At 51.2% G+C, this 26022-nt stretch overlaps 1 protein-coding gene across 13 annotated transcripts in view; it reads right to left on the bottom strand.

Moving 5' to 3' along the window:
• The window catches only part of LOC149363870 (uncharacterized), a 234178-nt gene that overhangs the window by 84288 nt on the left and 123868 nt on the right, over positions 1-26022 (bottom strand). For 2 of the 13 annotated variants that reach the window (XM_089573838.1, XM_089573837.1), the window contains one exon: positions 22196-22273. The exons of the other annotated variants lie outside the window; for them this stretch is intronic. The gene's annotated coding sequence lies outside the window, so the exon portion shown is untranslated. The remainder of the gene's footprint in view (positions 1-22195; positions 22274-26022) is intronic. 13 annotated transcript variants of the gene reach the window in all.

The following is a 26022-nucleotide window of genomic DNA, read 5'->3' as shown; positions in this document are numbered from 1 at the left end:
AAGTCAGCAGAGTGATCAATGCTTTGGAAACAACTAAAGCAGACAGCCCTCAGAAACCGGTCGCAAGTCCCCATTCGCGATCAAAGCAGACAAAATGTACACGCAACCCCGAAAAGAATAAGGATCGATCGCAAAGTAGTATTTCGATGTTTTTCGAATTACCGCAGCGGCGACCTATACTGGTCTGAGTTATCCTATAGGTGCAAGCCTTTCCCTGGCCTGGTGCTCGGCTTCTCTGGGGTGAAAATCTCGGAAAAAGGGTCCTTGACCCCGGCTCGAGCTGTTCAAAGAAGCACACTGGACCATATGGCGCTCTATAGCTAACCTGCCGTTGCGCCATCAAAACTGATCATCATCACCTTCTTGCGAATCTGCTTTGAGCGTCAACGCTCCATCGACTACAGCTTCTTCAGCCAGAGAAGCCATTCCTATTTTTCCCTAACCTCTTTTGTGCTGCGCTAGGTGCCAAGCCACACGACCCCGGGCGGCTGGTGAAATATACTGTTTCTCTACTGCACACCGTGCATTCCCCTAGCGCCCTGTTAAGCGCCGACTTTTCGCCGTTTCTCGACATTCGCCAGTCCACGCATCCGTTGCTTCCCGCCTTGTCGTTTCATTTCCGTTCCGTTGCCATCTGCAGACCTCTTCTCTCCATGCATTCCCTGCAGTGCCATATTCCACTCGGCACCGAGAAAACTTGGCGCCAAACGGCCAAACTCTGCCGGCTGCCGCCGCTTCCTCGGCCAATAAACTACGGCGGGAATGAAAACGCGTGACGTCGGCAGTGCGCTGTTCGCCGTACTCTGCCCAGAAAGAGAGCTCGCGGCCCCAAATGGAGAGACAGACGGCGAGGAAAGAGGAAAACCTCGGGGCGCCCATTTTCGTCTGCTCAAGTCTGAACGTCGTCTGCTTCCGTGGAAGAGGGAGGATGCCCCGGTTAGTCGGGGACGAAATCACGTCCGTCCACGAGAGAGACGAAACAAAATAGAGCGAGAACATAAAGAAAACAAAAATAACGAGTGCCAAGCGTCTATATAAACACAGCCGGGGTTCCCCGGGTGTTCCCGTATTTGCAGCTCGAGGAAACAAAGAAAGAAAGAAAGCAGAAGATGAAGGGCGCCAAGAAGGCTTGCCGTGTTCGTGGAGAGAGGCAGCATGCGCGCTCGCGCGCACCCTTCGAATTCAATTCCGTGGGGAGCAACCAATCAAATTCCGCCGCGGCGCGAGGTCGGAGATTGCCAATATGCCGGGCCGCGCCACGCCGCCGCTCGCCCGTTCTCTCGCTCTCTCCAAATGAGGAGAAAGAACGAAGACGCCAGAGGAGAACCTAGGGAGAAGAAGAACCGCTTCCGACGCCGCTCCTCTTTCTTTCTTCCCTTCTCTCTTTCTTACTCCGTCAGTCTAACCAAGACGGACTCTCCCCCTCAGCACTGCCTCCACCTCTTTCTCCTTCCATCTTCTACGCCTGCCACTCACAAAGTCCCTCAAGGCTGAGCTGAACTTGGCGCTGCGAAGAACAAGAAAGATTGCCGGGGCTAAAGGGAATAAAATTGCGGGCCTGGCGAAAAGGAGGCAGGAAGAACAAGCACGATGCACGCGTGGAAAGGGCGAAGGAAAAGCACGAAGTTCCGGGGAAGAGAGAGGGAGAATGGCCGAATACGCGGCAGGACTACAATGAAAGGCAAGCGCGAGAGGAGGATCCCGAGAAGCGGCAAGGTGCCATAGACAGCGCTGAAGAAGAGGCTGAGCAGCAGCAGTGCATAGCATATGGATGACGCTGCGGCCCGCTAGTCAAAAAAAAAAAAAGCACCGCCAGCAGTGGTCTGTTTACTCTTCTCGCTGTTCGGGAAAATACCGCACACATCTGAAGAGTGAGCGGAGGTTTAGAGGGCTACGGTAGGGGGTAGAGGGGACGGGGAGGACGAGGGGGGGGGGGGGGGGGGGGGGAGAGAGGACAGAAGAGTTCCTTAGACGTTTCAGTCATTATAAGTAGTCGAAGATGAGGCACAGGAATAAACATGCCGAAGTTTCCTGCGCGGATAAAACTAGCATAAAGCGGGACGAAGAGATGAAGGCAACACGAGGGCAGCATCTTTTCGCCCCGGTTTTGCTGTAATTTTATACATCATGAACCAATTAGTCCAACTTCACGCTATGCTGGACTTCATTTCCTGCAGGCTTGTAGAGTGCTGTAAATACGGTGACGCTTCTAGTCCAAGTGCTCGCGGCGGTGGCTCAATCAAAAGCCGCGACAGCTGCATTTCAATGGCTGCGAAAAAAATTAAGAGGAAGATCTAATTACATTATGTGTAAGCAGTGCGACAGCATTATACGCTATTGATGTCTTTACCGAAAGTAACGTCACTTTCGGTCTGGTGACGCCGCTTACCTCGGTGGGCGGGTTATATGACCAACGACACTTTTTTTTTTCGATGAGGCATTTCATGATATGGTATTAAAACTATCAGAGTGCTCTGTGATCTTGGCGACCATAAATAACCCCTATAACGACCATAACGACCATAAAAAAATCCCCTGTGCCCCTTGGTTTCTGTGGCTGTTGGCTTCTCCCCTACTGGTCGAAATAAATCAGAGCGTTCTCCACTACGACGTCTTCCATATCGCACGAACAGGTAGCTAGTCTGAGTCGTGATGCTCTCCTAAACTTTTTGCCGCGAAGCTCGTCATTCGCTAGTGGTCGGCTTCTATATTCTAGGGCGACGGAGATTCAGAAAACGTAGAACGAAATGTCTCCATGCTCCGACCTTCACTTCTGTATGCTAAAGGACGGACGCTCCAGAGTTACACTGGCCCCATTCGGGGAAATCCCCACTATCAACTGCTCTGAGTAGCAAACATAAAAGAAAGCATGGCAAGTACGAGTAACATAGTGCCTAATTTGTTGCATTTTAATACGACCCACCGTACGGCGTTTTGGAGAAGTTTCCGCCTGAAAAGAATAGTGGCGCGTTTGAAACTCTCCACGAGAAGGACACGGGAGTCCGGCGTTCGGTCTTTTCACCGGTCGTGACTGTGCACATTTCGGCCCAGAATCTCGAATTCATTGAGTTCTCTCTCTCAAGCGACGCCGACAAGGCCGCCTGCACTGCTCGTGCGGTGCTTTTTGCGCCACCGTTGAAGGCAGCGCTTTCGCGTCCAAGACGTGGGCGCATCGTAATGCGACTTCTGCATAATGCCAAGCGCACATCATGCAGGCAAGCCGTGCGAAAGCATAAAAAGCGCCGACAAAAAAAAAAGAGGAGAAACGCAGCTGCCACTCCCACCGTCCTTCCTTACTTTGCCTTCCCAAACGCACGTTGGCTGGCAGTATATATATATATATATATATATATATATATATATATATATATATATATATATATATATATATATATATATATATATATATATATATATATATATATATATAAAACCTCATACTTGTCAACCCCTCCCCATCCCATCCCCCAGCAAAATCCCCAAGAGGGAGCCACAGTGCATCCAAAGCCAAAGAAAGGGCTTTCCCTTACACCCTGTCAGTGGACTGCCTGTCACCCCTTCCCGAGCCCTCTTCACTCCACCTTCCATCTCCACACATTCCCTACACTTCCATTTTCCCTTCTTTTCTTTAGAGGAAGAGACCAGAGTAACAGACGCGGGAAGGGCTAGAACTTGCGAGCTTATTTTATGCTACAACATCGCTTACTGTATTCCTTAAACTGGACGTTATGTTGACATTTTACAGCCGCTTTTATTCTTTTTTCACTTAAACCGCCGTTGTTGTTGTTGCTGTTGTGCTAAGGCACTCGCTGCCTTTTCCCTGTCCTTCAAATATATCTCCAGCTTTGCAACAACAACAACAAAAAAACCGCGCGCCAAGGAAGACAGAGGGAGCTTTAAAACGTCGCAGGCCTGAAAGTAGATGAGCAGGAGGCGGAGAAAAAGCAGGGGATGCTTCTATTCCTTCTTTTTTCTGCTGCTTACAGCACACGAAGTTTATATAGCGTCACAAGTCACGAGAAGCGAGGCTACGACCAATAAACGAAACTTAAAAAAAAAACAGCATCCGCAGAGGGCGCTGTGGGACGCTTTCCCTTAATCCGACAGAACGTAGCGGCACAGCAGAAGTCGGACTACACCCAAGCAATAAAAGCAAAATGAAACGGACTTAATAACATCCATCGAAAACGGCCACGTTCGATCACGCTCTCTGCTTCGCATCTTCAAATGCTCACTTTTTATTTTTCATTTTTTTCTCCTTTACTCCTCTACCCCAGGCGAGTATTATAAACTTGGCGCAATCGCCGGAGGAGTATATCCCATGGCTTAGGGGAACGCGCAACTTTCTCAATTCCGCGAGGACCTCTCTATGAAGTCGAGACAAACCACGTTTTGTTTCTATATCCCGCCCTCGATTCTCAATTTCGCCCACTGTTGAGATTCTGGGCTCACAGCACGTATACTATATATATATATATATATATATATATATATATATATATATATATACGTAGAGCCCGACGGCGCACCCTTGTTTGGAAAGATGGAAGACAACAATGATGAAACTTCTTCCGGATTGTTTGTCTTTGCGTCCGTCCACCTCTCACACGAATGCAGTCCTGGACTCAACAGAGCCTTTCTACGCAGAGCGCATGCACTCTGGAGCGTATAATCCATCCCGTTCGCAGCAATTGGCTGGCTTCAGCGCACAGAGGAAAAAGGCAACGAGGAAGGGGAAAAAAAGGCGGGATGAGGACCATAATAAATCCCCTAACGGGATAAATCGGCGAGATCAAAAAACGAAATCTCTGAGAACCGACTCCCGTTTCAAAACTAAATACAGAAATTAAGAAAATAAAAAGGCTGCAAGCCGGAAAAGAACGGAAAATATATGCGATGTGCTATAGCGATTGAAATTCGACCTAAGGAAACGAGGGGTGCTCTAGGGACACCAGCAGAAAGCGGGAGAACCTGAGAGGAGAAGAATGGGGGGGAAAATGGCGGAGTATACGGCTGGCTTTTTACAAAGCATTATGCGAATCTATTTCTTTCTCTCGCTTGAGGCAGAGAAAACGACCCTTCTGCGCTTATTGCTATCTCCGTGTTTTGTTTTTCTACATTTTCGTGGAAATTTCTGCCCCGCCCACGTATACCGCTCTGCTCTCCAGAGCTCAAATCTTTCCGAAACCAAGGGCATCTCAGATTTCTTTCCCGTCTGTGTACGGCTCAACAGACGAGCTGGGGCGCCACACTGCGCCCTCTAACGGCTGGACCTCGCTCGAAAGGTTTCGTATGAACAGCGAGCTGACGCACAGTACAGTGGCGGTGAGTAAAAAGTTCACCGCATGCAACTGGATGCGGACCGCTAACAAGCGCCATGCATCCCACAACATGCTTTAGAGACAAGTCGCGCGTAGCTCCTATGCATGTCCCATATGCATGCCTCCTGCAGTAACAAGATCTCTGATCGGCTATACCAACACCATGGATGGATGGAAGATAGGAGTGGCCCCTTCGAAACGGGGTGGTGCCATGCGCCACCACTTTTGGCCTTTTTTTCTTTATGTTTCTTTAACGGCGTTATAAATCGGCCTATAAGTGGTTTGGTTTAGTTTATGGGGTTTAACGTCCCAAAGCGACTAAGGCTATGAGAGACGCCGTAGTGGAGGGCTCCGGAAATTTCGACCACCTGGGGTTCTTTAACGTGCACTGACATCGCACAGTACATTCACCATTTTCTTTAAATACATTTTTAATTCTGCACTGACCGAGCCAGCGCCACCTGGTGCTATTGGCTGCGTCTAGTTGGTGTTTCTTTTTTTTTTTTCCATGCAATGTCTAGGAGGCCCAGCCTCCAAGTGGCGTCGGCTGCGCCAATGAAGGCAGTGCACATATCTGCAGCTGGGGAGCATGCGCGGCTTCGCCATTCTCGAAACGTCCCTGCTGCAGAGTACCCTCATTCTTCTATCCATTATCGTCATCGCCATCCTCGCCATTATCGTAATGATCATCGCCTTTTTTTCAAAAGTCGTCGCAATCAGCGACATTCGTTTCCCTGGAACAAAGCTGAAGCTCTGCCTAAAAACGCCTTCCCAGCGCGCCCACTTCTTCGATCGCACTTGGGCACCTTCAGCCCAGAATGGGGCGCAGTCATCGCCTAAAATTCCTTGTTTCCTCTCGAAATCAAGCGACTGAAAAGAAAGAGGGAGAGAGAAAGAAAGAGGCGATAAGAAAGACAAAGGAAGCAAGTCTGTAGAGGCCTGAGAGGGGACCGCGCGCAATCACCACAGCCCGGCAGTTAGTTAACGCTCTGCCTGCGACACTGCGGCGGCGCGGAAGAAGCCGTAGATAAAAGTGTCGAACCCTCGGCGACTAAAAACGATCGAGGATTAGAGAGGAAGAAAAAAAAGAAACAAAGGCTCGAAGGAAGAGGAGGAGGAGAGTACAGAAGGGAACTGTGCTTTCCTCCTTCCTGCTCACAAAAGAGCGAGAAAGAAAATGACGCGGGCATTAGAGAAGCTTTTCGCCCGCCGCTTTAGCTCCCCGCCGACGGCGGCGGCGCCGTAGAGTTATCGCCACAGCGGCGACGGCTAAACGCTCGATGGAAAGTCGGCGCGGGGCAGCTACATTCGAGGGGAGGAGGAAATGAAAGAGGAGACAGAGAGGGGGGGGGGGGGGGGGGGGCGGAGGAGCGTAAAGAGGCCAAGAGGATTACCGAGAAATAATGCGCACATAACGAGCGCCCCGCCGCCGGCCGAACTCCTATCGTTATGCTCCTTCTTGTTACAGCGTATAGGCAGTGTATAGCCAGCAGCAGCGGCAAAAGCCGTCGGGGAAGCTAAAGCGTGCGCCGTGCCGACGCATCTGTGCCTGGGTAGTATAACACGCACCATGTGTCTGTGCTACGTACATACTATAAGGGCGATCGGTGAAGCGACACTCGGCGACAGCCACGCAATGTACTACGTATACGAGGAAGGCGATCGGAACTAAACGTTGATCAGGTCTTTTTGTGAGTTGCTGGTGAACGTCACGCGCTGGTTGTAAAACGTTCTCTTGGGTCGTGTACTCAACGAGGAAAAATGTCGACTAGCGGTTGAGTCCCGTCACAGCGGAAGTGAGTTTAGCTTTGCAGATATGAAAATACAAGTACTGGTACCGTTTTGCAAAACAGTTTTTTCCCCCACAAATTCGGACCACGCTGAACTGCCTTACTGAGACGCGCAAGTGCGGTGTACGCTGCGGCCACATTTGTCGGAGCTGTCTCCAGCTATAGTCCTGTGGCGAGATAAGACACATACTAAAAGTAATTCATGACTGTAGCAGCCCCCCCTCCCCGCTGTTTTTCATTGTCTGCCAGGCTCTGCCATACAAGCCCCAAGATGATATGGCGGCCTGTCTACCTAAACTGCTTCTTCAGTGCGTAATCAACTTATTATTATCTACATCAAGACCTGTACGGTACAGAGACGCCCCTCACTCAGCGAGAAATTTTCAGTGGGAAAACCATGAGAAACCCCGTTTGCTCAATGAATAAAATCCTGCAAATACACTGCAGAAAGAGAACCAACTCCCCATCCCCTCCGTACTACTTTCTCTAAGGAACAGCCAAAAATCCGCCCTTGCACAGCAGAGCACGGAATTAACTGCCAAATCAACGCAAACTAGCAACTACACCAGCATCCTTCCTGTAAAGGAAATGAAGTACCCCAAATGAAGTACGAAATGAAGTACCCCAAGAGGCACAACGGCGGCGTTCAAGATACGCCGGTCGGAGAAAGGGTGATTCTCAACACTTACACACTCAAAAAAAAAAAAAAAAACGAAGATAAAGACGGCAGAGAAGGCAGGGCGGCAGTTGAGAAACCACAATCTCGTGACGCGTATAGATAGGGAACCGGGAGTGCATCTTGTGTTCCGTGTATTGTTCACGGCCTTTCGACATAGCAAGAAAGGGATTGCGATTTCGTTGCGATCGAGCCGGATTGCTCACACCAAAATGACTCCATTGTAAGGACGCGCGAGCTACCCCTCCCCACCCTCCCTCTCTGGCGCCCATTCTTTTTTTTTTTTTTGCTCACTCGCAACGTTAGCACTGTTTTCCCATGGCCTCCTGCGGCAGCACGTGGGCGTTCAACCGTGCCGTAACAGATGCGCAGTAAAATGAGCGACGAAACGAAAACGAACAAAAAAAAATGAACGAGCGAGAGGGGTAGTAGAAAGCGCGAGACTTTCGTGGATGTCGACAACACAGAGGAACTGATGCGGACGTGCGGACGTGATCCGGAGCTTACAAGCCCAAGTCGTGACCACCGCCCGCTGCGCACTGGACGGACGGGGGCCCCCTGTAGATTTGCCTCCGTTCCTTCCTCCACGGCGGCCACAGACACGCCGTCAACGACAGCCGCCGAGGGAGGGCGGTAGGAAGAACAGGGGGCGCTGCCGACGTGGGAACCGAGCCATTTGACGCGGCGCTCCAAGGAGGGATACACGCTGCGGGCAACCGCGTGGCATGGGCTTCTGCCGCTAGTACACCTCTGCCCTTGCTGGCAACGTTACGACTCCTCGAGGGTCACCCTGCGCTCCTTGCCGTCTCTTGACCACTCGACGTCACGTTTACGTTCTGGCGAGTTACGAAACAAAAACGCGATGAGACGAGCATGGGGAGAAGTTTGGAAGGAGGGTTGGCGCACGGTTGCTTCACCCTGTCAAGAGATTTGTTGGATGTTCATTCGGTCCGAAAAAGAAGGAGCGCCACGACGACAGACGTCGAACGCCGGACACTCTACAGCGGTTGATGCCAAGCTTGTACGAGGTGCAGACAATGGATGGCTTCGAAGAAGCCGTGTCCGACAGGCAGTAAGGCACAGAGCGTACCAGGCTTGGGGTCGGAGTGCACTTACGCCCAGAAACACACACATACCTGTACGGAGAGAAGTCCACACAGATGAAAGACTGGTGAAATGTAGTGCTGGAGTTACGACGCGAAGCGTGTTTCCACGAAATGCAAAGCACAGTAAAGAAAGTGAGCCGTTCTCGTTGGCATTCTGCAGTAATCTAAAATACACTCTGGATGTCGGCACGCAGCACCCGCACCAACCTCGAAAGAGGAGCAGTGAAAACATCCCGAGATACCAACGAAGAAAGATAATCGAGACAGGGTCAAGGCTCGTTTCACATGCACGACTCCCATTACGCATGACGTACGAACACATGAACCAAGCACTGCGCGCTGCGGACCTCCGTGGGACCACGCAGTCAAGGGAGTGTTTTGACTCACTCAATACACGAACCTTAATCTGCAGTTCTGTTTCCGAAACAACAATGAAACCACGAAAGCCCGGTGTCCAACTCCCGACATCTTGAGCCCAACAAGGGCGCCATTGGCGCTGAGCAACTTCAGCGGAGTTCCGATGTGCAAAAGAGAAGCAAATGACCTATAGATGAGACGGTTGGCAAAAATAAAAAATAAAAAAAGGATGCGCGAAGCCAACACGAACGTAAAGCGACCACAGATCCATGCGCGCAACTCATAATTCTCCTCCCGCACGCCACGAGACAACTCAGGATTGACGGCAATGCCCGCGGCCCCGTCCGACCGCCATAGCGCGTGGCATCGCCATCAAGCGGCCCGCAGCAGCCCCTCGGCGACCGCGGCCTACAGGTACCCACTGCGCTGCTGTGCCGACGGGCTATCGCCTTCGCGGATGTATGAGGAGGACGGATAAGCGGCTGCTGGCAGAGGAAAATGAATGGGCCGGCGCAAGCCGCCCGAAGCGATAGCGACGTCCCGGGTTCCACGATAAAATACGCCGGCACAGGCAGCCCGCACCGCAAGCACGCCCGCTCAACCAACCCCCCATGCAGCCTTCTTTCCACCCCCTCCTTTCCGTATATCGATCGTAGCGGAAGCGGGACTGCCGAGCGGAGCCAAAGGAAGAAGCGCGGGGCCCCGGCTCCACAGGAGCACGACCGCCCGCGCGCGCGAGCTTATACACTTCTAGCGACGTCTCGGCGAAGTTCGTCAGTTGTTCACAGTTGTGATTCTGCTCTTCGCAGAGCCAAACAAGAATTGTCCCGTAGGCAGTGCGTCGCGACAAGAAAGCACCTCCCGGTACCATGGTTGCCTCTGGTAAAACTTTCGCATCGGGACTCCGGTACTCTGCAGGTCAGCGTGACAGAGTACACGGTATACTGAAGGCCTCTACCGAAAGCACCAGCAATGCGGTCGATTACGGTTCGAGAGAGCGTTCGAAGTTATCACGAAACCATCCCAGGCGGTCAGCGATTGCTCCGCTTGTGCGCTTCGTCACCCGACAATATATGGAAGCTCAGGGAGGTGCGAAATTCCGCCAATGGTGCCCCCACATCGAAGAGCCGAAACTGACTCGGCGCTCCCACAAGCAGCGTGAAAGCTGATGCTTTCACGCTGACAGCCCGCAGCTCTGTGCGATCTGCGCAAAGCCAGGTCACATCTTCAACTGTCACGATGACGCGGCACAATATCACAGGGGCATATCACTAAAGATTGGGAGACGTCCCGCTATGCATATAATTTCAATATCCGCGCACCTCACAATAAACGAGCGCTTAGGTGTAGCCTTACGACGTGCGCTACCGTACACCGTCAAACCTCGTAAGCTGTACTTACATACCATCCAACCACCACTCATTGCAAAAACAGCCGCTTCACCCTCCCAGGCTCCCACCACATCACCGCACACTAGATTCAAAACACAGTGCGGTCTGGCGTCAACTGCACACAAACTGGAACAGCTCACCCTACCTCCTTCATCACTACCACCCTACCTCGACCCTACCACTCTGCTGAACATGTGGGGCGGCCAATGTCAACCTCATTAACTACTTGTGACAATGTCCCCAACCCATGACAGTAACCCCCCCTTCCTAACCCATCCCCCTCCCTACGGAAGGCCGCTTCTGCTAGTCGCTCACCCAGCTGGCCAAACATGACTAGCGGACGAGCTCTCCGCGAAGCCCAGGCCCTCGGACTCAACAAATTGGAGCCCACCTTCGAGGACTTTCTTTTATTTTTGCTTCAAAATAAAGCTATTACCGCCACTACCACATGCCGTTATCACTAGCCGCCAACAGTGCAGGGGTCTGACGGTAGTGGAATAAGGTAGCAGAACACTGCAACGCTATGCGAAAACTCTCTTAAAATCTGCCTGAAACACGGACAAGCAGCCAACGCAGGTGGTGATCCGGCTCCTCCAGACACAGACAGACGGAGAACGTCTCAATCCACTGGTGCACGCAAGAGGGTCGCATCTGAGGACTCCGAGGCTTGAGAAGCGCCCTCTCTAGCTGAGATGGGCGGCCACGCGTACATCAGATGGAGGGGCGCGCGTCCCGATAAGGCGAAACGAGCGGAGAGACAAGTCGCGGTGGCAGCATCGCAGCAGCTGCTGCGGCTGCTCGATGCTGCCGCCGAAATCGGAACTCTGTACTCCCTCACCCACAGCGTCCTCCCCGCGCAGTACAACACTCCGCGTCGCCAGGCGGGACGCAAATGGCGGCGACAGATGGCGCCAGACGAGCCGGACCTCGCTTTCCTCCTCTCCGTCTACGATCTGCGTAGAAGCTGCGACCGCCAGGCACAGAAAGGAAGAGAGGCGGCAAAGAACCTCGCGGTGAGGCGAGAAATTGGTATTCGCGAGCACTGCGGGAGGACCGGCGACGACTCGACGAGGGCGCTTCGCCTCTTGTCTCTGGCAGGAACAGGAGGAGGTATTTCAGGGCCTCAGTGGGCTTGAAACGGGAAGAGAAAGAGAGCGCGAAACTAAAACGAAAGCACTTCCACGTGACGACCACGCATCACGCGCCCTTGAAAGCAAGCAACGGGCCCGATGCGATCTCCAGCGGTTCTCCCGAGCGCTGCAAGCGGCAGCATACGGTGACTCGCGCTGCTGAAGACGCTCGCAAGCTGACGCCGCATGGGAGAGGCCGTGGCGACATCACGTGCCAACAACCTCGAAGCCTGCCGACGGCAAGCGAGAGTCGTCGAGCCACCGTGCGATCTGTCCACGGAATGAGAAAGGAAAAAGCTCGCCGTGGATGAAGCCGGCGTCATAGCTGTCCTGAAATGACTTGAACACCATGCAGGGCACCGACGGTACTAACACGCAACTTATTCTCCCTCCAGCCTGCAAAAGAAAAATACTGCACAAATCACGCTCTTCCGACTTATAACATACTCAAGGTATCAGCTGAGACAAATACAGAAGGCTTGCCGCAGGATTAGTTCCCGAAAAGCTAAACATGTCGAAAAAAGCCAACGTTTTAACAGGTGGGACAATTAAGGAGTTAGACATTTTCTTTAGCTGCACACACCAACACCATGCGCGCAGTTTAATTATTTTCCAGACATTCTGAGATCACACTAAACGTGAGCTTATCCATCCTTGTATTAAGCTGCAGAATACTCTTCCAAGGCAAATGTATCTTGCACTTTCCTTGTAACTAAGAAAGAGGGACGTAGTAATTACACAGGAAAGGTAAAGAGGTCGGTTTGAGCGATTATGTTCTGGCCGAGGTTGCGGGGGGGGGGGGTTATGATGAGCGACATGGGAATTGAAGATAATCGCGAACAAATATAAACACAGCGGAATACGAAACGAGGCATGTAGAGCGCATTCTAAGCCACCGGAGAAGTGTTCAGTGCACGATATCTCTACAACGGCCTGCCGTCAAAACGCACAGTCTACGAAGAGGCCTAGGCGAGCCTCACGAGCCACGCCCAACCTCACTCCACGCAGAAGGGATTACGCCGGACGAAGCCTCGGAACCAAAGTTAATATAATAGATTACCTATAACGCTAGATTACCGGCTAAAACTTACCCAGACCTCGGCTGATCGCAAGAAGAAGGAAAGAAAGCTGTTCTCTGCGTTTCCAGGGAGGTGAAGTTCAACACAGTCCCCCCCCCCCCCCCCCCCCCCCCCCCCCCTTGTCTTAAGAAGTTACTGTGACGCACCGCAGCTCACGATACAGGCAGGAAAAAAAAATACATGTTCGACTGACTGCAGACACCTTCTTTACACAGGCGTTGCAAAAGTCGCCGTAGCAGCATTAGCGACGGCAGACCTGTCCATCTTAGCAGGCTCAATCATCTCCAGCACCACTCCCTCCCTGGGCCGCATCTGGCGCGCTCTTTCTCCGAAAGGGGTGGGGCAGAGCTCGGGGCAGCAAGCCCGGAACGCAGATAAAGAAAGGAAAACGAAGAAAAGACGGTGAGCCAAGCAAGGAGATAAAAATCGATGGGGTTATACCAAGCTCTCCGGGTGATGGAACGAGAGGGATCGCTGCTCGGAGCTGGCAGGCAGCGGAAAGAGGACAGACGTCACAGCAGAAAAGTATATACAAAATGAACAACGACGGGGACCGGAAAGAGGGAAGGGAAGTGGGAAGGTCCTCGCGCGGACTTTGGGGCCTGGATGAGAGAGAGAGAACGGTGGAGAAGGGGTGAACGTGACCGGTGGGGGATCGGCGATTAGGCTAATCCCAAAGGCCGAACCCCTCCCGCTTCCAGACGTGACGGGCCGCCGAGTCACCTCCCGGCCTCCGAGCCGTGTCTTTGGCGCTTTTAATTGCGCTGCCTGCCAAGTGGCGCCTCTGGCTTATCTGCATTTATTCCCAGCGGTGATTACCGTAGAAAAAAGAGAGAGAGGGGGAAGCAGTTAGCACGTCTGGCGAGTGGCCCGGACGCATAAGGACACCGCTCCGTACCACTCGCTGAGTAGCGCCCACTAAACAGCCCACCTGCGATGGCATTCCTGCACGCGTCTCGAACTTCAACCTCACCGTTCTTGCTTTTCCTTCTTTTCTCGCCAGACACATACACCTTCCACGCAGCGTCATTAGTGCCCTCATCCTTAAGCACGAGAGAGAGAGAGAGAAAGAGGGAGTAAAGAGGAGATTACAAGAGCCAGCCCTACTTAGTTTAGCGCTACCGAGAAGGGCCGTTATCGGCTCCTCACTCGCCTCCTTCTCAACTCCTCACGGCAAAAAGGAACAGAGACGCGAAGCAGAAGGAAAACCGGTGCTCGCATCCCGGCAACGGTTGTAAACTGCGCAGCACCAACGGCGCTAAAGGTGGGAGCAGGGCGCTGCTCGCTTTAACGTCGCTAATGAGCAGCGAAAGGAGATTGTTTTGACGAAGATTCCCAAAATCGGGGAGCGTTGAAATAGGTGCCGAGGGAGGGGGGGGGGGGGGGGGGGGCAAAGTTTCGCCGGCATGTTTGCACATTGACAACGGCAACAGGACGAGAGGGGGGCAGCGAGAAATGAGGGACAGTTGTAGAGGCAAGTAGAGGAGCAAAGAAGATGAGGAAAAAGAGGTGCCCGACGAACAAGACAGGCACAAAGCGCCGGAGCCTCCCCCCCCCCCCCCCCCCAACACACACACACACACACTTTTGCGGAAGAGGAGACAGCTGAGAAGGAAAGGGAGGTGCCAGGTCTGCACATGGAGAAGCCATCGATCCCCGCTAAAACCGTGCCGCTGCCTCAGGAGAGAGAGAGAGTTCCCTCCCCCACGCCACTTCTTCCTCTGCTTTAGCGCGGCCCCTGCTCGCACACCCCGTTCGCTTTTATCGCCCCCCGCAGAGGACTTCCCAATCTCCGGGAGCCGGGCTCTCCCCCGGCCTCTCTGCGCGAATGCGTGCGTGCCGCCCAGATAACCCCACGGTCGCCGGCAGCCCGCGAATATCGTATCTCGTTCGCCGCTCCCGGGCTCTTCCCTCCTCCTTTCTATATGATCTTAATTTCCTGGTTCTCTTTTCATCGATTCCAGCTTCTGCCACCACCACCACTCGCTCCACCCGAGAGCTGCAAGGGTGCACACCGTGGGTTTGCAAGTTTGCAGCGTCTTGAAGCCGCACTACCATCGCGCCATCGTCTTTGGTGCGATCGGACAGCAGTGAGAGAAAAGGAATCGAACTCCACTTGTACGCTGTACGTTCAAGCATTCAAGCACCACGCCAGCCCACCCAGCTGTGTCTACTTTTGTTGTTAAGCAAAGGTGATAGCATATCAATGACAGAAACCACGGGATGCTACTTAACTGCACTCGCTTACGGCCTGGATGAATTTAGGAGTCGTAGCGCGCTTAAGTGACGTCATGGCCTAGCAGACAGCGCCTCAAGTTTCTCGAAACACAGCGCTAATGAAGCCACAACTCGGAACTTTCTACCGTCAGCTCCTTCACCTGTACACAATGTCTCCAGCGACATACGTACTGCACAGCTTGCTAAAGCAAAAACGCACGTCAGATAGCCTTGATAGGAACGCCGAGCCACTAACGCACACAAGAAGGCAAATTCCCCTCGAAAGATGGCAAAAACCTTGAACAGAAGCCCCCCTCCTCTCCGAACCCGATGAGCAAACCTAACGGGCAGGGAAGAGGCTCGTATTACGTAACTGTTGTATGAGCCTCCACTCATAATATTAGCATCGGCTTGCGCTAGCATAGCTAAGTAACGCAATATGCAACCGTGCGAAGCGCACATAAAAGTATTTTTTGTGACGGGACGAGGCGCCGTATATCGAAAGTCCGTTACTACACAGACGAGGCACAAATAAGTGACTGCCAGGGCCCAGGTCAAATGCCACACCAGCTTTCGTTGGACTTTCATCAAGCGAGAGCCAGGCCAAGTACAAGACGCGTCTGACAGCCTCTCAAATTTTCTCCCCTTTCTTGCTTTGCCTTTTTTTTTTCTTTAACGCGCGGTCACAGTGGCGTTGCAGCACCACATCGTGGAGGCAATGGCCCGATCCCTGCACCCAAGAGCTCCTAACCTCCATCCCTCCCTCTCGCCATCTCCTTCCCAACCCCTCCTCCTTTTCTTAATTTAAAACGACTCTTCAAACTGATCCCTCCATACAGCGGCATATGGCTTCAGTGCCGTCTGGGATCACTGCACAGCTGGCCGTTATATCTGAAGGTCCGGCCATCCGTACCTATATAAGGCACCAGCCGAGCTCTTCTTAATGCATTGCTTAAAACAAAAAAGCAGAAGGGAAGCCTTGAAAACTTTCTGAGCCAGCAACAACTGGCGGCCGACGAGACCAGCCAGAAAAACTGCGGAAGCGAAACAAGGATATACGAAAAGAACGCGACTGTAAAAGCCGACGAAGCTGTCGCGACAGCAATAGCACAGCGGGACTGCCGGGGGCCGGAGTGGCGGGGAGGGGGGCACAGCCCTGGGGATTTCGTGAAACGCCGTTTGATTTGACGTTCCTGAGCGTATTCGCCCGCTTAGGGAGAGAGAGAAAAGAAGCAAAATGAAAGCCTGGAAGGGGAGCAGAGTGGCAAAGCCTGACGAGCAGTCGCGTCTACGTGTGCGCGATATCGATGCGACTTTTCCCGGCCCCGTCGCGTTGCGGCAGCTCAGCTGTTTCAAGCCTGTACATTCATACGTGCCTGCACAGCTCCCGGCATCCAGCTCACGCCTGAAGTATAGAAACGGCACCGCCGCACCATCACATCGCTCGCTCTCAAAAAGTGATAGCGCACCTTAGGAGGTGGACGGGGAGGGTATAAGGGCGAGAGTGCCGAGGCTAAGTAAGCGAACCGCCTCTTCCCTGCCTCTCCGGACTGGGCCTCCTTCCGTCCGCTTACCCAGGAGAGCTTTCGAACGTGACTGTTTTCATTTCTTTTTGCTTTATTGGACCGTCCATTTCGACCAGCAATAAAATGGAAACAAGAGGCCGGCCGCTGCTGTACTCGACGGCTTTCTTGGGCGACGCCACGAGGGGTATAAACGACGGCAGCAGTAGCGATCACTTTGCGCCCTTGTGCGCGCTTGTGTGCGGTTTTATCGAAGCGGCGCTTTACTGATTCCTTTACAATCGATCCTGGTTATAACGAAACGGTTTATAACGAAATAATGGATATAACGAAGGAATGGTGGTTCCCCTTGGAAGCTCGGTCAACATAGGCTATAACGAAGCTACGGCTATAACAAAGTTTTGGAGTTTGAAGTTTATCATGAAAACGATGCAGTTGTCAAGGAGGTTGACAAAAAGGCAACAGCATGCCTGACTAGGCGTCAACCTCCTGCAACGTGTGACACATCATACAGAGCATGTCAAGGAGGGCAGTCACTGAATACAAAGAATACAATGTAGCATACATATTCGCTACATAAAGGACGTGCAGCTCAGCTTACAGTAAACATATGAATTGCAGGAAAAACTTAAAATACAAGCACTTTGGACATTACAAGATGTTTCATTCAGAGGCAATACGTACTTGTGACGACTCTTTTTTAATGTACCTACAGACTAGCTTTCATTTATAATAGATATAATTATGGCATAGTGATTTAAGAGATCTGCAATTTGGTTGGTTAGTTTCTGTGAACCATAGTTCGTGCACATTATTTCTTTTTGGTATATTGTGTGGCGGAAGTCATATCGCCAGGCCCCTCCAACTTCGTTATAACGAGGTTCAAGTGTATTTCGTTTCACAGTTGCCAAAACAGGGTTACCTGCACGCCTTGAGCAAGCTCGCAGCGCTGATTTTCGCCGGCTTTTCGACACAGCACCTTTACTTTTTTTCCCTCCCCCAAACTCTTCCCCATCCTCCTCTCCTCCTGTGCAGCGCACTGTATCATCCCTCATCTTCGCATTGCTCCTATTCCTGTCTCTTCCCGCCCTCTCCTCAAGCGTGGAGTTAGAAGGCCAGAGACTTACCAGTGTCCCCAATTTTTGTTTTCTAGCAGTACGAATGAACGTTAGCTACTTCGCATTTGAACGCGTATACGTACATTCCACGTTTTTATTTATCGAGACACAGCCGAGGAAGAAAACACACAGAGGAGACGCGCGGCTGAGCGCGATCCAGAGAGAAAATGACGGGCGAACAAAAAAAAAACAACAAACAGCTATACAGCTACGAGCGAAGCGTCAGCTGAGAAGCCAGCGAACGAATGGGAACTGCAATATGAATTAATAACTCGCCGTGTCCGACTAAAAGAAAACACGGAGCAGAGGGGGCCGGACTGATTCCATTGCGAACAGTAGCCTTGTCCCTCGAGATATCTTCATCTTCCTTTCTTTTTGAACAGAAAAGGGGAGCAGCAATGGACGAGTTCGACTGCCATTCCATACGTAACGAAGGCACTTTCGGCACTCGGTGTGAGATATATGTATATATATATGGGGAGCGGCCCTCACACCGAATAGACCGATTTCACAAGCAGTTGCGCTACGCCACCGCCGCCGCGATGCACTCTGGGAGTTGTGGTACTCCGGCCGGCGGCCGCGTCGGCGCGGTGCGTGGCGCACGCGCAAAAAGCAGCCCTGTTTGCGTCGCCACACGATGTTTCTCTGCATAAATGCTAGATTTGCGGCACTGTGGACACCTGAGAGGTGTCATGAGCTCCGAAAAGTGTGCGAGGCAGAGGGTCCCGGATTTTCCGTTTTATAGTAGAGAAAAAGTACCCAAGACATTGCGTAGAAGCTGTTCACGAAAGGCAGGGGAAGAAGTCCTGTTCAGTGCATTTAGCCGTATTGTCCCTGTTGATCACTGGACATTGAAAAATTTTCAAGTTCTGAAGCTGTATGAAATGTCTTTTACGCGCAGCTGAGCTTTGAGGCGGTCCCTTAAATTGTTAAAAAGAAGGCGATCGGATTTGCCTTCGTGCTGCGTCGTCAAGCCGTCCTTGCAGAGATTTCTGCCCGGTGCAAGGTTGTAAGGGAACAAGTGTGCTCAGATTTATTGTCATATTCAGGAACCCGCAATGTTCTTTTGATACAGGTATTCACTCCTGATGTCTCGAGCTGCCATACTAGCGATAATGCTTTCTCTATTTCACGGAATGAGAAAGGGAGGCTATAAAACTGTAGAAATGTGGAATTCCAGCTCACTGGTCGTTGAGCATAAGTGGCATTCCAGTATCAGCCACATACCATTTATGCCGGGATATCATCCACATTTTGCCCGTTGTTTTCGAAAAAAAAAGGCAATCTACTGTACTCGTACTGCGAAAATAGCGAGAGTGAGTCGTACGGGAGACGCCCTGGCAGAAGATTATATTAACCTAAATAAAAAAGTAATTAGTGTAGCAATAATCAAAATAAAACTATTGGTCACGAAATTAAAAACACCTAAACCCTAATTAAGCGTACTCAAAAGCTCCCCAATTGGCTTGTCTTTTTCTCATTTTGTACTGAACACAAGCATTTGTCACATCTCCATTTAGAAAAACGCATAGCTCGCTCGAATGCACATCTTTCCTGCTGGTGACCCGCCGAGCACGTCGTGAATACACTTATGTGTTTATGTGAATAAAAAAAAACTATCGCATGGCCAGTGCTCAGCAAAGGCTATGACGAAAAAATAAAAGACAAGAAACGCTGTGTGACACGTCTATAGCGAATGCCTAGATGAATACAGCGAATACTGGAACAGCTAAATGTGGTGGAAAGTAATGTAAACACTGTCCGAAGACGTTAATAAAATCGCGTGCATCGCTATGCGTTGAAATATTCTGCTGACAAAATTAACGAAAGCGGCGGTCAAGCGCGTTTGCATCGTCACCTGCAGCATTTTCCAAAGCAAGGTTCTAGTAACAAGCGCAGCGTCGCCACCACGTTCACTCCACTTCAAGGGGCAACTGACCACCCTCTCAGCGCTGCTTCTGCCGCGATCAGCATTGCACCCGTCGAAACTCCACCGTGGAGCCTTTGTTTCCTTTATAGAGCTCAACACAATAAACGAAACTGCGGAAAGTGCGGCCGGGTATTATGCTTGTCAAGGCGCAAAGTAATGTGGGCTGTCGTGCAGACGACGCCACGGACTACAACCAAGATGGCGGCTGGCTACTTCCGGTAAACGCGCGCATGCGCAGTAGGCTTTGTGAAATCGGTCTATTGGTCTTACTTCTCCGTCGCCTAACGGCCTTCTCTCGTTCTTGCCTCGCTTGTGCGCTCAAAGGCCATTTGAGCGGAATGAATTCGCGCGCCATCCACCCGCGGCGCCACTTCTGTGGACGCCGAGATTCGCGAACCGAATTCTATCCGAAAATGAAAATGAGAGCGGCCGAGGAAAGAAGAGATATGAATGGCCCGGGGAGAAAAAAAGAAAGCGAAAGAAAGCTGGGGAGAGAAGGTGATAGGCGTGGCCAACCACGGAAGACGAACAAAAGTAAAAATGTATACGCAAAATAGAAGGAGGGAAGCTTTGATTGAAGAGAGAAAAAAAAATGAATGCCGAGAAATGGACCACATCACGTTGGTGGCAAAGGTGGAAAGAAAAAAAGCACAAGGATCCCGTAGCAAGAAACGTATCTTAACGTCACCCGCATGCTACCGCAGAGAGAGAGCGAGAGAAAAGAAAATAAAGAAGAAAGAGGGCATGCAAGGATAGAGAGAAAGAGACAGAGCCTGCCCCCCCCCTCCCCCGCGCCTCCTTGCGAATGGAAACGCGGTATTAAATTCAGCGAATCCGGGTTTTCGTTACTTGTGATTTCTTTTTTGTTTCGCCCCACACCACCGGCACCACGCACGAGTTCTATCGATTTTGTTTCAAATTTGATTTAATGAAGCCGACCCGGGCGCGGTGTAGCTGGGCCGCTCCAGAGGCAGCGGCCGGCTGTTTCTGATGGCGAGGCAGCTGGATTATCGATATCCTTGTTTTTTATCGGGGCCGATTTTAAATACTACGCCGTGCTTGTAATTTGTACCACCCACTCGCCGAAAGCGTACAGCGAGTGGCCTTTAAGGGAGGAAACGTGGAGGGGGGGGGGGGGGGGGGGGGGGGGGAGTCCCGGAAAACTAAAAACAAGACCGATGATTAAAACCCGGGGGAGTAAACATACATTTCGAGAGACACAGACAGAGAGAGAGAGAGATTAAAATGGAAACGCGGACTATTAGATTACACGAAATGATTGTGCTCGGACGACCAGCAGTTCTGCGGCCGCGCCTGTACGTATAGTACGTCCACCGCCCCCGCTGCGGTTGGCAGGCATTCAGTAATGGATATACGCGCAAATTAAGGAGGTTTCAATCGGGGTTGAATAATACATTGGCTGAGTGAAGAGAGAAAAAATTACGCGATGGGTCTGCGGGTTCGAGGCTTGTGACTTCACGTGACTGTGATGTGGCCTGCAGAAAGCCAGCCGCGGCTCACACAGTAGTAGTAGTAGTAGTAGTAGTAGTAGTAGTAGTAGTAGTAGTAGTAGTAGTAGTAGTACACTTCGGCCTGTGTTACGAGGGCATGTGGACCTATCTAGGTAACTTCCATGTTATGAAGGCTGCCTATAGGCCTATCTATGTGTGTACACCTTCTAGACTGATGACGATGCGTTTTAAAGGCGCAAGGGCAGCTTTGACAAAAGAGCGCCATGGCACAAGGTGGTTTGCGTCTACACAAGGTGAGGTCATACGCCCATTTTCCGAACACCAGGCCAGGGGAACGAAAACCTCTACCCACTGTGCCTCTCGAAAACCTCCCCCCCCCCCCCCCCCCCCCTCCCGCATGAGATGCGGATGTTCAAACAAACCCTCTAGAAACAAAGCAGCATTCATCGTGCTATGAGACTAATGACGATCAGACCACGGTCAATGAACCATATATGTCAGTAAAGTAAAACAGAATGCGAAGCGGTGCCTTCGAGTGAGCATACCGATCTAGACCATGTTAGTGCAGGGCAGTGGCTCAAGAAATGCACTCGCTTTTTATGCGACGCATATTACTCGCACAACCGAGCTCTTCCTTGCTGCGCCGCGCACGGCCGCGTAGGTACCACTTGACCTTCATCGGCGCACCACGTGATATGACGTCACCACGTGATATGACGTGCGCTCGCTTGCGGACGGGCAGCCTCCGCCGGCGGCCTAACTCTCGCTCCTACCGCTAGCAGATACTGACGTCACGCAAAAGGCGACGCACTCGTTGAGTCAGTTGAGCAGCGAGATGTCGGCCAGGGAGAGGGCGGCTCGCCAGATCGCAAAACTATGCTTCGCATCCTAGGCTTAACCATAAGCTAAGCCAGGCCATTTTTTTTTCTATCTTACAACTGCACAACAGTGAATGGGACATTCGGTTTATGAGCTATGTTCGTTCTGACTACGAGATTCAGCAGTTGCGTAATACATCGACCCTCAACGAAGCCCTTCACTGCGGGGCCCCTTTCACCCTGTCTTTCAACCCTACCCTCACTCACGGTTGAGGCGTCCGCCGAGAAGTGGCACAGCTACTGCGTTCCTCCTCCGCGTACTACGGAAGAGCGCCAAAGCGTAAACTGCACGCAGAGAGAGAGAAAAAAATATATTTTTACACACTAGACGGCAGTAACGCATTCCCACGTGTAGTTGGCCCGAAGCATATAGGGCCTCGCGCATGCGGGAAACGCGGACAGTTCAACTGCAGGAGCGCGCATCTACACCGAATAATAAACCAGGAGCGGGCCTTCGTTCAAGCCCATCCCCGAGCTCGCCGCCTCCGTTCGCTACGGTCCGATGCCTGATAGCGGGTGGTAAAAGAACAAGAACGGGAGGGATATAAATATTCCCAAATTGAACTGAACGCTTTAAACTACAAAATAGAGGGAACGGAAATCCTGACGGACAGGGGAGGAGGCGATGGGCAGCATCGCGAAGACAAGACGAGGACTAAGTGCGGCAGCAGCAGAGCCGCCGGCACCGAGGACAACGGAGGAGACGGCGCCGCGGGGTTCCTCCGCACCTCTTTGTCCGCAGTGGGCGCAAACCAAGATAAATGGAGCCCGCGGTGTCTTCACCACCAGGTGGCGCTCCCTTCCTCCTCCTCCTTTGACAGTTGACAGCCGTGCTGTGCGGACGTGCGTTTTTGGTGCTCTTCGGATCACGCGTGGAGACCGGGACCGGACAGACTGCGAGAGCGTCTGCGTCAAATAGATGAGTACTTTCCTTTAATAGTTTTAAAAGTGCGTTTAGTTTTTTAGGCTGTTAGGGGAAGTGCAGGTTAAGGAATAGAATTTAGGTCAGTGACCTAATTTCGGCCGGGACTATTTGGCCGACAGTTGTCTCAGTGTTTTTTTTTTTGTGCGTTAACTTTTAGAGAGATAGCTATTTTTTTCCAAGTGATTGATCGGCATTTGCGGTAGCCAGACTTTTATTTGATTTTGCACGTGTTTTCAAGTGTTTTCGTCTTGAGCGTGTAGATATCTGGGCATTTGGTGCAAGCATTAATCGAGTGTTGCTACGATGGTTAAGTTACTGAAGGTTAGATGTATGGAGTGTGAGGAATCGGTGAATTTAAAAGAAACGCGGTTCGATTCAGTGGAGGAGGCCGAAGGCGCAGATTTTATGTGCAAATTCTGCGTATTAGGTGCACGCCTGGACAGGGCTGAACAGGCGAACAGCGAACTAGTGCTAAGGATGGATGCTCTAGAAACAGAGTTACAGATAGAGAGGGCAGAGAAGCGTAAGCTTCAAGTACAGCTATCTCAGATCGAGTCAAAAACGGCTGACACCGCCATTGGAAGCCACAATGGCGGGCATTCCAGCGCCAGCCACGTGGATGGGGCTTGCACTGGCATGGACAGCGAGGGGCCAGTAGGTCAGACATGTTCAGGCAGGAACAGCTATGCACAGGTGGCAGCTGGGAATTCGAGAGGCGGTACTGAGAAGGGGTCCGGGCTACTTCCAGGAAATGAGGGCACAGTCGCTGATAAGAGGCAGCGAGATCCGGAAGTTAGGAGGGAGTGGCAGAGTACCCTAGTGCTTATCGCTGGTGACTCAAACATGGGGCGCTGCAAAAGAGCTATTCTGGACCGGGTGAAGGGTGATAGGCGGGTAGCAGTCGGGGTGTTTCCAGGAAAGACAATGGACGATGTCCTGACAGCGACTAAAAGTGAACTTTCCGAGAAGGCTGCAAGGCGTAACTTGGTAGTGGTAGCGGCGGGGCTAAATGATGTCCTGAATGGTAACGCCGCACAAGTAGGGAAAACATTAGCTGAGGGAGTTGACGGTATAAGGGCGATAGCACAGCAAGCGCAGATCGTGGTGTGTACAGTGCCTGAGGTACAAGGAAGGAATGCAGAGGTTGCTAAAGACGTTGTGAATCTTAATCGCGAGATAAGGCAGTTAGGCCTCGAGAAAGGCTTTGAGGTGGTAGAAATAAACAAGGAAGTGCACAGGGCAGGTTCGGGCAGAGACTTTGGACGAGATGGCATCCATTTCAGTGGAAGGGTAGGAGAAGAGATAGGCAGGCGCCTGGGAGGCCGAGCGGTAGCTTTTTTAGGGGGTCCACAGTGGCTCAGGGCGTAGGTGTAGGTAGAAGCGATGTAAATGTAACAATGGCGGCTGATCCCAACAAAATGGCCACTAGGAGGCCCAGAAAGAAAACTACGAAAAAGAAATTTAACGCCAGGATCAGTTACATAAACATGCAAGGGGGTAGAAAGAGAGCGAAATGGCTAGAAATAGAACAGCAGTTAAAGGACGAAGCAGTAGGTGTGTACGCTCTATGCGAGACACATCTGAGAGATCTAGAAGATCCACCTTTCATCGATGGCTATGTCTGGGAAGGGTGCAACAGAACAACAACGGAGAAGAAGGGAGGAGGAGTAGGTATGCTGATACATCAAGGAACAAATTGGCAAAGAATAAAATCAACTTGCAAAGAACATGTCTGGGTATCAGGTACAATTGCTGGAAAAAGGACATGGCTAGGGGTAGTTTATTTAGGGACCGGGGACAAATGCAGGCAAGAAAACAAGGATCTAGTTAAGTGCCTCAATGACGATATAAAGCAGATTGGAGACGGTGTCGGTATTATTTTGCTTGGAGACATGAACGGCCACATCGAGGATCTGGATGGATACACAGATTGTAACGGGAAGTTAATGCTAGACTTGTGTGAGCGGCACAACTTAGTTATTGTCAATAGAGAAACTAAATGTGAGGGACAAATCACGTGGGAATCCCGTAACAGGCAAACAACCATTGACTACTGTCTAATGTCGCAGGGCATCTATAGCAAGCTCGCAATAATGGAAATAGACGAAGAGGGGAAGGACAGCCTAGGAAGTGATCATAAACGTATTAGTCTACAGTTGGGAGCCCTAGTCAAAAGAGAAATGCAACGAAGTCCAAAAGACAACGCAAAATTAAATGATGAACAAATAGCGCTAATATCAGCCGATATAGAAGAAATAATTGAGAAACGCCACATGGAAAATTGGGATTATAATCAGTTGGAACTGCTCATCGCTACAAAAATGAAACAAGTGAAAGGAGTTAACCGCTGGAGAGGAAAGAGGAAGCCACGAAGCTGGTGGAATATGGAAATTAAGGAGGCCATCGAACAACGACGGGTGGCTTCAAGGGAACACAGAGAAGCAAAGAGGGCGCAGTTATCTGTAGAGGAAATAGAAAAAAAATGGGAATCCTATCGACAAAAGAAACAGCAAGTTCAGGTCCTAGTCCAGGCTAAAATAAAGCAGTCCTCTGATAAATGGCTGGCTGAAGTTCGCGAGGCAAATAAAGGGGGGCCAAGAAAATTCTGGAACCATATAAGCTGGTTGGGAAAAACAAATCAAAGAAAGCAGGAACAGATTATAGATGCTGAGGGAAAATGTTTGGAGGGAGACGATGCTGTGGACTACATTACGTCATTTATAGCTGCGTCTTTTAGCGACGCCAATGGGGTAATCTCCCCAAGTGAGGCGGCAACACAGGACAGCACAAAAGAGAACAGCTTAGAACTGACTAGTCTTAACTGGGAAAAGGCGGAAGCGAATATTCCTAAAACCACATCCGCAGGGATAGACGAAATTCCAATTAAGCTGATTAATGAACTTGGCCCAAGAAGCAAGGACGCGCTGATAAAAGCATTGGAGGCAGTCATAACAAATCAGCAAATTCCGCACAGCTGGAGACAGAGTAAAATGAATTTGATTTATAAAGGGAAAGGAGATAAGATGAACATAAAATCCTTCCGTCCGATTACGATAACATCTGTTATGTACAGGCTGGCAATGCAGGCGGTGAAATTAAAAATGCAGTC

Source organism: Amblyomma mixtum, chromosome 2 (assembly GCF_055824585.1).
Source record: "Amblyomma mixtum isolate Tamu chromosome 2, ASM5582458v1, whole genome shotgun sequence".
Classification (NCBI taxonomy): Eukaryota; Metazoa; Arthropoda; class Arachnida; order Ixodida; family Ixodidae; genus Amblyomma; species Amblyomma mixtum.
The sequence above is the reverse complement of the archived record's forward strand: the minus strand, read 5'-3'. Positions and strand labels throughout refer to the sequence as shown.